Consider the following 13,502-nt stretch of genomic DNA (forward strand, 5'->3'; position numbering starts at 1 on the left):
ACCAGCAATTTTCAGATGTGAGCTCTCTGAAATATAGATGATCTTCATCATGTAGTGTTTTAATGAAGGCCTGTGTCTTAGCAGTGAGTTGCCTGCCCTCACTTCACACACAGTGTGTGAAGGAACAGGAACATGGAGTTTGGGAACACTCACTGCATAGCATCAGTCCCTAGAGGAACGGGACCCTTGTCCAGTTTGGGATGCTGACAATGTATTTAATTTCAGAATCCTGCTCATGACCTTTTGCTTATGCTATGATTTCTGAATGCTCAGTTAGAAGAACAGAACATGCTGTGTAGAGCAGCTTGCACCTGAGCAGCTCCAAGGATTGACCTGGACATCGGGTAACCTCATGCTTAGAGGCAACATGGGATAGTCCCCCCATCCCTTAAGAAAGCATGTACTTTCAGTGCTCAGTTCATTCTGGTTTCACAGAGAAGAAGAAAAAAAACACACCTGTATTTGTTGTCAAATCATGCAGAGTCCATTCCATAGAACTTGTAATTTCAAAGTTGCTCCTCTTGTTTTCAGTGAAGCTGTTTGAGGCTTCCCAGGGTTACTAATATTTTTAATCTAAGCCTTTTTCACTTCAAAGGTAGTCAGCTCTCATAAGGCTAGAGTTAGGTGACTGGTAAAGGTCACGACAAAGTGACAGGTGCAGTGTTAACTAGCCTGTTATCAGTGCCTGCACCAGGTACTGTTCTGTACCTGACCATATGACAGCACAGTAGCCTGTTTTGATCTTCATTTTCTCCCTTTAATTGGCTGGCCTTTCTTGTGTCTCTCCATGCCTCTAGTCTTGTTAACTTGTGAGCATGGAATAGACTGGCCAGGAAATCAAAAGACTGGGTACTTAAAATGAACAAAACCATACAGCAGTTTCTAGCAATTCAGAGAGTAGGGAAGCATTTGCACTACTTATACCACCTGCTTTGTGTGCCAAAGATTGTAATGGGAACAAAAAACTTACAAGGTTCACGGGGGGGGAAAAACCAAACCCTTCTGTGGAAAAAAAAAAAGAAAAAGAAAAAAAAGAGAAGGGGAACAGAAGTTGTCTTGGGATGTGAGTGCAGCAGAAACATTTGTCATGAACTGAGTGAATGAGGTGGATCTAATTACTGTGTAACAAAACAAAGATGGCTTAGCAGCCGTTCAGATTTCAGATACTTAGCACTACTGCTGTGCTACAGATTTGACAGCTGTAGGTAAATGTGGAAAATGTCAGTCCAGTCCTTTTTCTGGGGCTTGCCAGGATCACAGGGGTACTCATATAGAAATCCATCAAACGCTATTACCTCCATAGATGTGTTAATAATATTCTTAATCTTCATTATATTTTCTCTTGGGCCTATATGCTGCACGAATATTTCTTGGCATGCCTGCAGATCTCTAATTGTTTGTATATTTGGCTTGCCTCAGGCCAATTTTAAATGAATGTGTACAGGAATCTTTGCTGTGTATGGGATTATTTAAGTACCATTACTATACCTGTGTGGTATTATTGATCATGTATCGTCCCATTTAAAAAAAAAAAAAAGGCACAAGGGCAATCCTGGTGAGTTTTTGATCAAAGTCATATGTTGGGGAATCCAGTCAGTGATATTCAGAAGTGTTAGGGCTAGCTCTACAAAACATTTCAACATTAGGGCTACATTTCAAACTTCTGTTGGTAGAAGTAATTGTTTCCATTTTCTCCAGGGTAGTCTAAAGGGAATAAGACTGTGCTTGAGGCTCATCTAGAAGTGCCTGAAGTACCTCTTGTCTACCTTAACTGATAGCAGAGTTCAGTGTGGGCTTAAGTCTTGCCTCTGACACTTGATAAATACACAGGGAACATTTCCTCTCAGGTGAGCTTTCTTCTTAGTATGAACCAGAACTGAGTTATCTGGTTTTTTGGTCTCCCTCAGAAATCCTTCCTTGAATCCCAGCTTTAAGCATGTTGCATGAAGCCCACTGTTTCATGTGCACTGGTTGCCTCTGGGGATGGACACCTGTGACCTCAGTGTCCCCCCAAGTAGTGCAGACTCTGAGTTTCTGAGGACACGTCAGTGAATGTGGAGGCAGAGACAGACCTAGATTAGGAAGTTCAGCCCACAAGATAACAACAGAAGTTATAAAATATGGTGCTATAAAAATTCTTCTGTGGGGTCCTCAAACCATTGCCATGTCTCTGTTGTGCTTCATGACATTTCTGGCAGGACAGAGAATTACATGCCTGTCTTTCAGTGTTCAGGGTTATTTACTGTGTGCCATTGCCTTTGAGCCAGTTATTCCAGACAGGTACTCCTATGTCCTTGTCTTATTCCTACAATGCTGCTTTGCTTTGCTGTGTCTGTGTGCTGTGATCTACCACTTGAAGAAAAAATGACAGGGTGAGAAGAATATGCTGGTGTATTTGCTTGAATGGCACACTGTAGGGACCAGATGTCTCAAAGAGCTTTGTACCTGTGTGGCACTGGCACTCAAAGCAGGGCAGTTAGGTGTGCAGGACAGAGCATGCACATTCCTGCAGAAATCTGGCTGATGGTAGCCCACATGCTCCTGTGCAGACACAAATGCAGATTATGAGGGCTCCGTGCTACACCAGTGGCACACTCAGAAGTGTTTGGCAATGGTCCTGGCAGCGTTGAGGTTATGGCAAAAAAAGGTACTGAGCTGTGTGGTTTTGTCCTAGAGAACATACATGGGCCTTGGATCACCAGCTGATCTGCCTAAATAAAGTCACACTATGGTTAGTATTCCTGACTCAGTTCCTATTATGTGTTCTCTCTGGTGGTTCAGTTTGGAGGGATTTCCAAACAGCTCCAAGTGATTTGAGTGCTGTGATGTGGTGAGTGGCCTGGTCTCAGTCATGCTGCAGGGCTTTTGTAGTGAAGTTCTGCAACTAGAAGCCGTAACGCAATGAGCAGACTTCCCCAAAGGCAGGAAGGCAAACTGGAAGAGTTGCTGCTCACAGTTTCTTTTTGGTTCATTCAGGTTTAAAAATCAGCCTTGCATGTGGAGAAAGAGCAGAGGCTTCTGCTGGCTGTCTTTCAAGACACTTCCATCTTCCTTTTCCTCACTTTTGCAGCAGGCAGTCACGATTACTTTTCACTTTTACATACACCCACCTCACCATAGACCTACCCTGTTTCTAAAGCTATCACAAGGAACTTGTGTCCTCTCTCCCTGCCCTGACCCCATCATTTTAATCCACTCTCCTCCGTTCTCCCTCAGTTTTGTGTTCCTCATCTCTCTCTCCATTTCAGCTCCAGTTAGGCAAAATCTGCCCTGCAGATCTATGCTGGAAGACAAGGCTGCCTGGGGGTCAAGAGAAGAGAAAGGTTTTAGTCACCGCTAAGCATAGCACATCTTCTTGACAAATAACCTGGTTATTCTGGGTGAAAAAAGAGAAACAGATCAGATTCTCAGCTGTCACCACTGAAGCCTGCGTTGCTGCTACACCCCAGGCAGCCCTCAGTTCCCGTAAGAGGAGCAGGTCGATGGGAGAGGTTTCTGCTGCCGAGATCCAAAATGCTCCCCGAGAGCCTCTGGGAGTGTCAGCAGCTTTCAAACGCAGCCAACGGGCAGGGCCCCAGCACATCATGGGCTGGCCAGCAGACAGCACCTCTCTGCTCTGCGTGGAACCAGCTGCTGCCGCACGGGCAGCCTTCCCGCCAGCCCCGGCCTGGCCTCCGCCCGCGGGAGCGGAGAAGTGAGGGAGAGTGAGAGAAAACCAAGGGAATCCATTAAAAACTGCCTCTGCTACCTCATTCATCTTTTGCAGCAAATAATACATTCAAAACCTGGGCTAGGGAAGTCTCCAAAGAGTAACTATTTTATTTTTTTTCTTTTTTTTTTGTGAGGTTTTAACAAATTAAAGAAATAAATTAAGTCACTAGCACAGCAGGAAAGCCCTGAAGGCCTCCAGGATTTATACATTTTACCATTGTTCTAAAAATAAATGGGGCAAAAAAAAAAAAATTTAAAAAAAAAAATTGTCAAGTCTTTTCAGTTGAAAAATAATATTTGCTTAAAGTGGCCGTATTTGGGTTTTGCTCCCGCACGGCGCTTCACCGCCTTCCCTGGCCCTGTGGCTGACTTTTGGAAACAGAAGGCAGAAAATGGTAGGAGTGGAGGTAGCAAAGCTGTTCAGAGCAGGGAGAGGCATGCTGGGTGTTAGCAGGAAGGATGTAGAGCAGAAATTAATCCCCCCATACCTCATCCTACTGCAGCCGCTGAGACAATGCATGTGTTAGAGATTAGCAATCAGCTTTCTGGCCCTTCTAGGCCCAAACCAGTGGGAAAATTTCTGGCAGCTTTGGTGAGTTTTGGAAGAGGGGTGGCTGGTGCCCTCACCTCTTGCTGTACTATAGACTGGTCATGTTTTTAATGGGCAGGAATCAGAGGAACAAGGGCTGCTTTCTGATTTCCATTTTCCATGCTCCTTTTTTGTGATTTGCAGTGAAGTGCCCAGGAAGAACAGCATCACCTCTATTTTCTCTGACCCTAAAACCGACCACTTTCCCCCTCATCCTGGCTGCTGCCTCAGTACTTGCTTCTACAGCCTCTCCTCCCTGGGCTACCTCCACTTCCCATTCACTGCTGGCTGTCACTTCTTCCAGCTCCACCCAGGCTTTGTCTTGGAGAAGAGTAACTACACTAACTCTCTTTCTAACATGTGTCAGAAATTGAAACAACTGTTTTTTGTCAAAGCCAACTGAGCTGCATGATCTGGAGGCAAACAGTATTCTGGAGGAGATTTTTTAAAAGGGATAAAGGATGGGAAGGTGTGTGGCTTCCCCCTGGAGAGTATCACTAGAAGTTAAGTATCATTAATTTCTCCTGCTTTAGCCAGGAACCATGCTGAAGCTGAATGCATACACTTTAAAAAAATAAATTAGTCGAAGGATGCCTTCAGAGTCAAAGGCAAGGCTGCTCTTTTCTGGCAGGTTATCTGCGACTTGACTGTAATTGCCCCCTACACACCTAAATTCTGGAGTAGTGGGTGTTCTATACATGTGCCCGAGCAGCATAAGGAAGCTTTTACTCTGACATTCTGCATAGCTCTTTGCTGCTGGAGCCCTGACACTTGTTCCCCCAGCCTCAGTTCCCTTCCCTGTAGAAGCCTCTCAAGTGCCTCGGCCACTGATTTTGTGCGGATTACCTGTGCATGGGGTAATCAAACGTGAACACACACACATGCATGTGCTGACACTTCCAAGTCAAGGAATGCCACAACTCCGGTTACCCCTGGTGTCTTCAGTTAGCCTCCTTGTGACTCTGTTTTTCTGCTGTAGACTTTAATTACATGTGCTTCTGCTATTTCCCCCTGCTTTCATCCCTGCCTTATTTCGTGCATGGAATGGGCTGTGCTCAATTACTAAGCAGCAACTTAATATTTAGTTTTCTGCTCACTGTGTGGCCTCTAGCCATATTTACTGCACAATATTCAAGCCCTGCGCTGATGACAAAAATGGTTGATTTCCTCATGGGCTTTTCTGTGTATCTGTGGCTACACGAGTGATTTATGATGGAACTTGTTCTGGTACTTGTCTCCAGCCTCCTGATGATGCCCACTTACTGCTTTCATTCTTGGGATGGTTTTAGAGTGGAAAAATTTGCCAAGGAAAGCTGTATAATTTGCTGTGAAGGGAGGTAGCTACTTTGTTTTGTTTGTTTGCAGCTAGTGCATGTGCTGTTTTGTTATAAAAGCTGCTGGTGAGCAGCAAAGCAGAAGGCTGTTTTATTCTGCCTCCTTCAGTTCTGAAGAGAGGAGAAAACCACCCTTTTACAGAAGGCTATGGGGAGGGCAGAAGAGCTTTTCCAGAAGGCAGTGTGGGCCGTCGCATTCTCCCTGACACACCCCACCAAACGTGGAGCAGAGCACATGGAAAACGCTTGGGCATGGTACTGGGCCATGACACCCCCACGTGGCTCTCACACCAGGTCTCCTGGGAGCCAGCAGGAATGGTGCAAGGCTTGGAGCTAAGCAGAGCACACTGAAAACTGTTGGATTGAGAGAAAGATTAGGAGTTCCCTGGCATGTGTGCACACAACAGCCAGGAAGGTGCAGTAGGCAAAGGAGCTGGGGGAACTGGGATAATTTTAAGATCTATGTTTTCTCTGTTTTGAGTAGCCTGGATCACATCTGTCCAGATCCTCACCCTTTTGGTGTGCTTGGGCTGCTCCCATTAAGAAAAAGGTATGAGAAGACTTACCTCAAAGCACTGGCAAGCCTCAGACACAGTTGCACCCAAAATGCAACCAACTTGGCAACAGTTGGATTTCTTTGGTCACGTCTGGCCACACTGTATACTGTTAGATCCCAGTGGCAGTCCTGGCTCTCAGGCTCCACAGAAAGCTCCTGGCTGTTGATGATTGCAGTGCTAACTCCTGAGTGGTTTGGGAAGGTAAGGTCTTTGTGGTGTGGACATTTTCCCCTGAGAAGGAACACATTTTGTTCCTGTAGGGATGTAACAGCAACCAGCTGCCTATATGGGAGATCTGAGACACAGTATGGTGTTGGACTTGTGTGATTAGCCAGGGTGGTGTTTGCTGGACTACAGGTGACAATACTCTCTCTTTTCCCTACAGATAGCAAATCAGTAAGGTGTTTAAAAGTATTGATAGTGGGATGGAGCTGAGGCTAGATCAGTAGGCTGAGAAGGTCTTGGGGTGTGTGAAACTAGTGAGGAGACTGCCAGGTGCTAACTGAAGGAGAAGAAGAATTGTTTTTCCTTTTTAATGTTTTATTGAGGTTCTCCTTTACATAATGCTATTAGGAGAGCTATCTTTTGTGTTTTAAAGGCCATAAGGGGTATCTGAACCAAGAGATTCCCAGAGGTATATACGTGAACTGATGAGAGTTTTCCAGAGCAGGTGACTAGACAAAGGACCTCTCTCAGCTTCCTGAAATGTGGGGTATATCTTTTAGCAGACATCTTTTAAAACACAGGGAAACATATCTACATGCATGATGTCCTAATTCCACCACTGTGGGAAAAAATAAATCCTTACTCACTGTCCGAGTCACTGTGGTGTGAAGCCCAGGCTTGGCAGAAGCCATGGTTCAGCCTCCTCTGAATTGCCAGCTCTATAAACAAACTCTGTGTCGTTGAAATGGAAGAATCTGTTTTCCACTGGGACTTAAAGTCATTTGTATTGAGCCCTGGGAGTTTCCAAGCTATCAGATTTTGAAACTGTATTTGTTTCAAACAAGAAAGGGATCCCAGAGAATGAAGATTTTGGGTCAGTGGCCTGGATCTGCTCATCATGGGAGCAAATGGGAGACCTGCAACTCGTTTCAATGTCTAGAGGCTTACTAAGATAGGGACAGAGATGCTGGTAGCCTCCTCTTTAGCACTTGCCATGTGAGCAGAGAGCAGCTGTTTTGCTCTCGCACCACTCTGCTGATTGACTCCAGCCTCGAGTACCAAAAATCTGTAGCAACAGGTTTCTGGCCTTGCAGGGTGAATGGGGAGGAGATAGGCTTGCAAGAGACTTAGAAGGTCACGTCCCACTAGAAAACTTGTGTTTGCTTTTGTTTCCCGAACAGCACATGCTAACTCCAAGAGGCAGAAAGCATGAAGCAATAGGACAGGTTCTCTTGAAATAACCATGGGATGGCCTGTGGGCAGCCAGGCTAAATGGATGCTTTATGGGTAACAAATTTAGAAAGAGATTTTATTTTTTTATTTTTTTATTTTTTTAACTGTGGCTCATTCTGAACCAGAGCTTAAGCACTGTAACAGGAAGGCATGGGGTTAAAAAGGGCTGACCCAGGTGGAGGACATTCCACATATAGCCTTGGATTTTAGTCCAGTTTCTGTGATAAGAACCATTTTTAATGTAAAGTTGAAAAGACAGTATGAAGATGAAACAGTGGGAAATAAAAGAAGTCTGGCCAACATTTTCATTTACATGGGCTATGTAAACCCCTCTCTCAAGCTGTGGTTACTGATCTGCTTTTACTTTCTTTGCTTCCCAGAGGCAAAAGTAATAACTCCATGCCCAAAAGGCCAATTTCCCCAACGTTTACCAAAACCAGCATTAATTTCTTACTGGCAAACATCATAGAAGTCACTTGTCTAAAAATGTGGAGAGTTTTGTTAGCATCAACAATGTGGGCAGAAAGGGGCCAATGAAACCCAGGCCCTAGATAAGTTTGGATCTTTATCCACACTGGATATCTCATCATTGTGATCCAGGTTTCCCTCTGCTTGATGTCTTTCCAAGATTCCCCTGGATTAATTTTATCCTTGACAGGCTAGTGATCGTCTTCCGGCACTTGTATCAAAAGCTTTGGAAAGGGAACAGCTGAACATAATCTTCAGATAAATGCAGCATACCACAACCACAGATAAATGGTCTCTCTCATGAACAGAAAAGTGAGGCCTGTAGCTCTGAAAAGCTTTCAATTTATATTTCTCCCTAGAGAATAGTGAAGATGATGTTATCACAGTTGTGATCCTGTAGTGTTGTGACCTGGGCTGTGGAAACTCTCAGGTATATACCTGCAGCTTGGCTGCCCAGAGGATTTTTGTAGCCTGAGTCAGGAATGCTCTCTCTGGTAGTATGCTGCTAGGGCTTAGTGGCTTGAGCCTACCCCAAATTGGCCAAAAGAGAAGAAATTAACTGCGTATTCCACCCCTGATGCAGTAGAAGTATACAAATAAATGTATCCATCTCTACTGGGCCACATTCACATGCACGTGTTGGTTCCTCAGTGCCAGATCCTGCTATGAACTCCAGCTCTGCATGCTGTTAGAAATGGCAGAAAGAGATAGATATCTGTATCTCTACACACGCACATACATATTTTTTGACCTGCAGCATATGGTGAAGTTTGCTTAATCCATGGGGAACTCACATAGCCATACATGATGTGACACGTGTTTTCTCTATGAAATGCGAACCCCTAGTTTTACACGGGGCTGTATTTCTTACTGAATCCTCAAGGCCATTTCTGCTGCATAGCTAGGCAGGTATGTTTGGTATTTCTAGGGTTTTGGTTTTTTGGTTTATTTTATTTTAATTATTGTTTCTCCAGTTTAAAAAAAAAAAAAACAAAGCAAAAAGCTAAACCAAAAAAACCCATCAGAAAACCCAAATAATTGAGAACACATGCATTATGTCAACTATTTCACTGTTACTATTTTATCTCTATAAACAGGGCAGAGGCAAACCTCAAACCTCATCCAAACAAGGAAGGAGAGGAAGATGCATTGCAGACTTATGTCTGGGTCACATGAATGAAGAGCACACGCACAGATACATTTTTGACTGGAAGACCCAGCTCAGAAATGTGATTACCTGCATTTTAGTGCTTATGCATTGTGAGTTGCTGAGTGCACGTATGGTGAGTTTGTGTACACTCTGGGTTCATCTTCCTGGTTGCATTTTGTGCAGTTGTTATTTGTTAATGACTTAGGGTGTCCAGGCTTCCAAATGTGCAGAAATCCTATGCAAATGTGCTGTAACAAGAGACACCATTGAAGGGTGCTAAACTTCTTGGCATTCCCTAAGAATTCAGTTCTTTATAAAATACGAAGTTTGGGTCACTTTTTAAAAAGTCCAAGCTCCTGAACTCGATGGAAGTGCTCTGTTGAATTAAACAAGGCATTGGACCAGGCTCTTAGAAGATCTCATCTCCCATGCAGATATGGCAGTGTCATTTGCTTTTTCATCTTAGGAGTTCTTGATTGATAGACTGCTAAGAGAATTCCTGAAATTTTCTTTAATTTTTGGCACACCTTACAGGCTACCTATAGTCCCTGACAAAGCCCTTGTCTCTTTATATGGAGATGTTCCCTCATGCTCCACTTACTGTGCTTCAGCATTGCTAAGAGAGCCTGTCCCTGGGCCTTTGTAGCTGCTTGATTTGTTTTAATCACTTGATGAGGTACATTATTGTGTATATCTTCTGACACACTAGAATTAGAACCATCCCTATCTTATTGCAATGATAGTAAATGTCACCATTACTTGTCTGCCACTCAAGTTCTGAAATGTGCTGCAAAGCTGAGGATAGTGTAACAAACTAGGTAATATCCCAGGCTGGCATGTCCACAATGTAGGACAGAAGAGGCCAGTTCAATTTTTCAAAAAACCCATTTATCAGCCCATTTTTAAAATCCTGTATAAGAGACATGCCACAGCATTGGCATGAATATCCTGTCCCAGTACCTGGTTTCTCTGCAGTTAGATGATTTTCCTGATGTCCATAATACTTGTCTTAGATGCCAATCTTGTTTCCCCTGCAGTAGCCATGGAGGCACTCAGTAACAACCTTTTATGTACCAGATACATGGGGGACCCTGTAACTTAGATGCTTCCGCTATGGTTATGAGAAACCAGAATTTTGGGGGCCTTTCTCTGCCACATATTTCCCATCTGACCTCAGACAAGTCTGTTAATCTGTGTGTTTTGCTACCTCAGAGGGATGCTATGAGGGCAGCTGGTGTTTCAGAGCTGTTCAGATACCGCAATGAGAGGAGCTACGTACGTAAAGAGAGAGAGCAGACATACAGTTATTAATCTGGTAAAGGACTGATAGTTAACTCAGTAATGCTCCCAAACAAATGTCAAATACTATATTATCAGCATGTCTCTTATCTCTGGAATTTAGTTCTGTGCTGTACTACTTTACTTGTTGGTTTGTGGTTTGTTTTGCAGCTTCCTGGAGAAGGGAACTTTAAAAACACAAACAGAAAATGCCTGGTAAAAGTTATAGCCAGCTCTGACTGTTCATGGTATGACAGCCAACAAGTATCACCTGATGATGATTTACAGATTCCTGGGAGATGTGGTGTTCAATCTCAAAGATCTGGAATGAGAACAACTCACCCAGTATGCTTCTCGGGAAACTGTAATGTATCCACCCGCTTTCGTGCTCTCTTAATTTAGGACATGTGTAGAGTGTAATGATGAACTGGTCAACTGGTTGTATTCCTGTAAATCTCATTCTCCACCTTACAAAACACCCCTGATTGACCTCTTTTTTCATGAAAGCTCAGCCCAGGGTTTTTGGTTCACCTCTTGGGAGGGAGATAGATCACACTGGCTGTTCATTAACACACTTCTCCACAGAGAAAAATGCAGTGTTTAGTTGTTTTTGTATCATTGGGCAGCCCTTTCAAGTTTGGTGACCCACTTTTGCTTCCCTTTAGCTTATGACCGGTATTTATTTATTCCTTTTTAAACACAATAATTTAATTAAGAAAGTAATCAGCAGTGTTGAAATGATCTTTGAACTATACTCCTATCAGTGAAGGAAATTTATGAATGCATTATACAAGAAAGATCCTATTATCTAAAAAGCTTTCTACTAAAAGGATTTGGCACGTGAAAAGTAAGACTTGAAATTCTGTGCTAAATTTAGAATGTAGAGATGTGAACATTATTTATAGAGTCTGAAAGGTATTCCAGTGGAATCTGACAACTTTGGGTTGTTTATTAAAAATCAAACTATTTTCAAGTTCAAAGGATTTCAGAAGTCAGTTGGATATTCGGGAGTCTGAAGGACAGGTTGTGAAGGTATCTGTGTAACATATAGAGATTTCATGGTCTAGGCTGCCTGTTCTCTTGGTAGAGAGAAATTGGCATGTTCTAAATACATTCCATTTTCATAGGCACTTGTCTTTTGATGGGAATTTATTAGCTGATCATCTCAGCATAGCATTAACAAGGCATCTATACTTAATCGTTATCATCTGCCAATTCCAGTTCTTCTGGCTTCAGATCCAGATAGCATTTCTGAAAGCTAACTAGGATGTAGACACCTTGGGCAGGAAGTGGCCAGATTTTTAAAAAAAGACAGTCCCACCTTGCGCAGTCTCACTCAGCCCTGGAAACTGAGCTGTTGCTGGTTGTGTTACAGGACAGATGTTACAGGAGTATCTCCTCTCTGCCAGCCATGTGCTAAGTGAACACCAGCATTAGAGGACCTAGTTCATAAATCCCAAATGGCTTATGTGACACGAAGACACTGAGACGTTTGGTCCAACATAGTAAGGACAGTTGTGTTTCTAGACATGTCCAGCAGAGTTAAAGGTGCCTCAGTAAGTGCTCTAGAATAGGACTCAGTGATTAGGTAAGGGACAGAAGATCACTTACTTTCTGTCAGGCCCCTCCACTCCATGCAAGTGGGCTCCTAACTGCAAGCTTGGATCCAGTCCTTTGTCAACTTGACCTGGCAGGTGGAGATAACCAATTAGTCCTGGCCAAATGCAAGTTTAGAATCAGGTTCTGGTAGCTGGACTTAATGAGCGGCACATGTGAAGCCTGGTTTTCTGTGGCTTTGCATCTTGTAACTGAATTATCCTGCATCTAAGAAGGTGTCAGCCCTCTTCCAAGGTCTGGCTGTGGTTGGGAGAGTCCTCAAAATATTTGCCTCTGGGGACTCTCTGGTGACTAATATGTAAGACAACAAGCTCTTTCTCAAGGTCTTTTTTAAGATCACTACAGTTCTTTCCTGTACTGCTGCCTTACTTTCACAATATTTGTGGAAATTCATCTGTCACTTCTTACTCCTCAAGTAAGTTGACTTGAAATTTCAAAGGTTCAAAAGGCTTTGATGTGGGGAGAGAAGACAGATACGGTCTGACGTGAAGTGCTTTCCTGAGAAAAGTAAAATGAAAAGGACATAGTGTCTATCCCATGAAGCTCACTGCATCTCTAAAGGATGGACCAAACACAAGAGTGTGGACTGAGAGGAGTATGGTGTATTAAGGACTCATGTCAGGCAGACTGGGGAATCCTTTTAGCAACTTGATGAGACCCCCAGTTAAGTTTGCCACCGACTACACTGCCTGGGTCTATTGATATGAGCTTGCTCAGAGGTACGATGCAATTAATATCTTTGTACACTTCATTGCCTCATTTGCTTAGTTATGTGTTATATACTCCATGTGGGTTCTGTAGAGAAACGAGAAATAAAAATTAGAATAAATATGAAAAGAGACGACTGCCATTTTTTCCACAAAGAGCAGATTGCAAGAGTGTGGCATTTTTCCCGCACATCTTGAATAGTTTTAGGTTTGGGCTTTTTGAGGAGTTTTTAATTAATTTATTGTTTAAGTAAGTGTAATGAGAAGAGCCCCTGCCACACTGATTCTAATGAGGATTGCATGTGCTCTATGTCTTTCTCATTGTGGCCTGTATGATTTAAATATCTTAACCAACATGTGCTGTGGCAGATTTCACTTATATCTGCTTAAATTAAAGCTTGTCAGTTTAGGCACTTAGAAGCATGCAAATATTTGAGAGAGATTTGACATTCACTGCTGAAATCATTGCACTAAGTATCTGGCATCAATGACATTATTTGGGAAGGGTTAGAAATTTGTGCTGTGTAGTACAGGCTGGACATTCTGGACTTAAAGAAGAAAAATGTGCTTCACCTTCTGTGTTCATAATAAAACTCTCCACCAATATTTCAGGTTGTTTTTCTTCTGTATTTTCTCTGAGCAATATGGGGCTGTTTGAGTTCCTTAAAGTTGCTGCTAGGAGAACAAACAGTA

Source organism: Apus apus, chromosome 2 (assembly GCF_020740795.1).
Source record: "Apus apus isolate bApuApu2 chromosome 2, bApuApu2.pri.cur, whole genome shotgun sequence".
In the NCBI taxonomy this organism is placed as follows: Eukaryota; Metazoa; Chordata; class Aves; order Apodiformes; family Apodidae; genus Apus; species Apus apus.